This window comes from Thunnus albacares, chromosome 9 (genome assembly GCF_914725855.1).
Source record: "Thunnus albacares chromosome 9, fThuAlb1.1, whole genome shotgun sequence".
Classification (NCBI taxonomy): domain Eukaryota; kingdom Metazoa; phylum Chordata; class Actinopteri; order Scombriformes; family Scombridae; genus Thunnus; species Thunnus albacares.
Window position 1 is genome coordinate 3481732 of NC_058114.1, and position 4938 is coordinate 3486669.

The 4938-nt window shown below is 35.4% G+C and overlaps 1 long non-coding RNA gene across 1 annotated transcript; it reads right to left on the bottom strand.

The window, feature by feature from the left end:
• Positions 1–3116: 3116 nt before the first annotated feature.
• LOC122988688 lies at positions 3117–4938 on the bottom strand. Its single transcript, XR_006404858.1, has 4 exons — positions 4688–4938; positions 4196–4292; positions 3246–3347; positions 3117–3133 (listed from the first exon to the last, which is right to left on the bottom strand). It is a non-coding gene; the product is annotated as an uncharacterized LOC122988688 (long non-coding RNA).

Here is a 4938-nt window from a genome sequence, read left to right on the forward strand (position 1 = left end):
TTTATTTCAAATTGAATGTGCTGAAGCACAGAGCCTGAAGAACAAAAATGTATATCTGTCCAAATACTTATGGTCTGGACTGTATATAATAATCCCCTCACTTATTTATTGTCTCAGCCTTACTTTGAATATTTGTAAACTGTGGAGGAGTTGAGGGACTGTATGTTTGGTAGGAAGGCAGGTCACTCAGTAAAAACACACAGAGCAGGATTCAGAGTTTTAACTTTAATCAAGAAAATCAGTTTTACATGGCAAGAGTCACTGCAGGCATTACAGACAATTCAATAGTTCCACTCTTCTCAGTAAATGCTTACTTCAGTTCATCATTTAGGTGCATATGTGTTTATATGTGGCATTTGTTTTACTCTGTCAGAACTGCTTGTCGGACGTTTGAATAGCTTCAGAAATGCCAGAATCAGAATTAGGGGAGCTTTGTACAACAATTTCTGTAACTTTCTGAAATTGACAAACCAACATTTGTACAACGTTGTAAACAATAACTTTTTAGCACAAAGTCAAGATGTTGTGCTACATGTCACAACCACGTTTCCACATGTGCAGTGGCATCTGCTGTACAAGGAACTCTCCTGAGACTGAAACTGTGATCTCTGTCATTAGTCTTTGGAGCAGTTTCCAAACAAACTACCATGACCATTGTCTTCAGGGCAAAGGAACATGTCACCCAGTGCAGCGGTGTGGCTCACTGACATGTTTTTAAATAGCTTTTGGACAATAACAGAGGTCAATGGCACAGAAGAATAAGATATATTAGGCTTTGTATAAACACAGTACTTGTAAGTAGATCAATTCATTGTTCGTTTGGCTCTGGTTTGGCTCATAAGATTTGTTGACAATAAGAAAAATATAGAAAATTACCAGCCTTATCCTTTAAAACTGAAGTAAAGGTTTGATCTTTGTAATGTTCCTTTGTTGGAAAAAGCAGGACTGAAATTTAACATGGATGTCACACTGGATTTAAAATTCTGGGCAAGCAGGCGACTAAATTTAAGTAATTTTGCATAACAGTATCTGGAACAAGAAAAATAATTTTTGTTTTATCATCGTTAAGTTATAGAAATATTTGAGACATTGATTCTTTTATTGCACTAAGGCAGTTTAGGATTGTGTCTGACTTCATAGAGTTATTGTGATTAAAAGAGAGATGCAGCTGTCTCGTTAGCATAACACTGATAAATGATATCAAAGCAAGAAATGATGCAGCAGAGAACAGAAATCTCAGGTAGTCTTCACTAATTAGATTTCATCTGCACTGCAAGTGTTGTGTCGAATTGTTGCAGAAAAAATGTATCAGAGCAAAAAACTCTCTTAATAAAAAGGGAGTCAGAGGTCCAAACAGCAAAGTGTTCTTTTATTGCCGGCGAACAAAAGGAGAGCAAAATAGCACTTTTTACAAAGAACCAAATCGCTCCAAAGGTTTTCCCTTGGGGCATCTGTTTTTATGTCCCTGGGTCTGCTTAGGTCACACCTTATCATCCACCCTCCCTAATTTTTGACCAATTATTATGTTACTTTTTCCTCGTCACTCGTTGTTGGTCAAAACTCTTCAGACCATGTTTTGAGCTGTTTGCGGACACATCCCGGCCCACATAATTCTTCCTGATTGTATCCAATTTTTATATATAAGTATTGGGAATCACTTTACACCATTATTGTCCAGTTGTCTTCTGGCCTTTTATTTTATAAGTTATTCTTAGTCATTTTACACCCTTATTTCTTGATCTCTTCCAGAGGGTATTTTTCTAAAAGGTGAAGACTTTAATGCAGACCCAAGCAACATGACATGTAATACAAACACACTCAAATTTCTCCAGTGTATGATTATGATTCTTCTACTGTGCCTCTATATGTACAGTGTGATTAAATATGGTTCGTGAGATTATAACTACACCAATACAAATTGTATCCCACTAGCTCTTATTGCTTATAAACTTATAAAATCAATCTGCATAGCTTAATATTGTCTTTAAGCACACCAATGACATTTAATGAAAATACACCACACAAGCACATATTTTGATGGGTACTTTTACTTCTAAATAAATATCTATTTGTTATTTACACATAAAGTAACAACACTACTGTTTTGGGTTACTTGAAATAACTCTAGTAAGAAAGTTATCATTATGTAAATAGATGTATTTGTAACTGAACCGGGCAGGATTATCATTAGCTAACTTTTTCTTACTAGGATGCTGCGGTTATGGTTAAAATAATTATTTATCAAGCTAAAACATTCAAAATGTTGAAGACACACTGTGTAAATGAATGAGAAGATGATAGACGTATTTGGCTTATTCACACACACTACACATGTGCTTTTGTTATTTTGTTAGTTTCTCTTTGTTCTAACAGACAATAAGAGTAATGAGTCCAAACAACAAAGGGATCACATTCAGTTTGACAGACCAGGCTGAGTTACAGAAGCTGCTTCCACAACATTTAGGTTCATGAAGGAATTTAAAAGGCAAATCAGGCTGGAGCACCAAGCGGGGAGCAACTTCACAGAGGTTTGCAGAGACACATCCAAAGATATGTTGAGCTGTTTTGCCCTCCTTATCTGTCACTGTGGATGACAAAATCACTGTTAGACCACAGTGTTTGAAAGTTTTTTCAAATTTAAGCAGCAGGAAATGGCCACTTTGAAGGCAGCAATAATGTGTTTTGAGGTACAAAATGATCATGAGGACTCACCAGTCCCATTAATGCAGCGGTCCTGCACTCCCACACACTGAACTGTCTTGTTACACACAGCAGAGAACAGATCATCACAGGTGAAACACTGCAGGTTGTTTTTCTTCTGAACATCAGGGTCTGAAACAGAACAGGAGACATGGCAGAAACTGTACAAGACACAAAATGACTTATTGTTCTTCACTGTGACCAACATTAGACTGATACTACATGTGAATATGATTTTGTGTCTTTAAAAAGGGAAACTTTTCTCTTTACTTACAAGGAATGACTTGACTGTTGCAGCCATCTGTGTTGCACAAATGAACAGTTGCAGATATAGTTTCTAAACCAACACTGATTGAAAATGTGTGCTTTCCTTCACTGAAATGGATGGATGGCAAACACATCCTTATGGTGCCCTGAGTCCCATTTTCATATCCTGTAAAGTGAGACACAGATTGAACACTGCAATGCAGAAATCCCATTTAAAACTGAATAAGTGAATGACATTAAGGAAAAATCTGATTTCTTTTTATACTTTTTACAGATACCTTGTAAGGCAACAGTTGCACACAACTCAGTAGAGTTACATGGAAGTAAGGTCTGTTGCTTTATGTCAGTCCCTACACCATGCCAACACTCAACAGCTTCAGCTGCAATTTATGAAAGTAATCAAGGTGAGTTGAACAATCAGCATGAATCCTGTTTGTCATATAAACACAGATACAGTATGCAAAGTTATTCTGATGAGAGACAATCCCAAATTACAACACACTATGACAGAATGATATTTAAGCCAAAGTAAATCCAATAAATTCTTCTTAACAAATATATTAAACATCAGAAATCAGGCATCAAATTAAATTGCTGCAGCCTTTAGATGTACAGTTTTTGGTCATGATGACGTCTGCATTATCTCTCTTTCAAAAATGTTTAAAGAATGAAATGGCACTATGTAAAATGATGTTAACTGGGACATTTCTGTGGCCAATAAAGAAAAACTTGTGTTTGGGGAAAGATTGTGGTTTTGTTTCAGTGTTGAAAAGTAAACATGTCCTGTTCTTCAAGTCTGTGTTGATGTTTTTATTATTTAATCAAGACCATCATCTTTCCTTTATCTTAACAAAGTGCTTTGAGTCCCTCAACATAAATTTAACTATGTTACTATAAAGATATTAATCATGCTTTAGTTGACATGAGTGAATATTGTAGGAAAAACACATTAGATATGTTGACAGGGAACTTTTTGTAACTTGATAGCTCCATAAAAGATGTTTCTTCATTATGCTGATAAAAAAAAATAATTCTGTGCAGCATGAAGTTTCTTTCTAAACATATTTGCTGTTGCAAATTAGTCTTTTTAGTCATTTTATGTTATTCTGTAGATTTCTGTGATTGCTATAACAAACAAAACATAAATGATGATGATGATAAACATGAGCAAACTACCTGACATGACAGGTACCTGCAGAAATGCTGTTTTAAGAGTGAGTGAGGTTACCTGTGCTGGAGAGTGTCCAGATGAGAGTGAGAGACAGGATCAGCTTCATCATGATGAGTAAATTTGCAGATTACAGGAAATATTTTATATAGTGAACCTGTGTTTAAAAAGAGGAAGTTACTTGACACATTTGAATACCAGGGTTATTATTTCACTTTCAAAGCAGCAAAATTAATGAACTTTCTTGCTTTAAACAGCTGCAATACACAGTTCAACAAGACATCAACTCCTCGTCTTTTCCACCTGCAGTAATGTCTGGATGAACACTGATAACAGCTACACTTCAGTACAGAAATGAGAAGACATGATACACATCAGCAATTGAGTTGAGCAGAATCAAATGCAACTATAACGTTATGAAATAACTATCATAAATTATTATAATGAAACATCAAAACAAAATAAAACAACAATTCCTTCAAGGCATCAAAAAGAACATCAGCCTTGAGCGTCATATCAATAAAATTTCAGAATTATTTTAATAAAACTCACCCAGTCAAAATTCAACACTCCCAGTTCATCAACAGAAAAAGGAAAACTTATAAAAATGTGTTGAATTTGTTTTGAAATGTATCCAAGATAATCGTTACTCTAAACTGAAAATTGTCCCAGAAGAAACGTCTGTTCCTCTTCTCTGGTCAGAATGACACTGACTCTTATAAACCTGTTTCACTTATACTTCCACCAATGACGTATCAACCTCTTCCCTGTTTTTTTCACAGCGTAAGGGCACAGTTTCACTT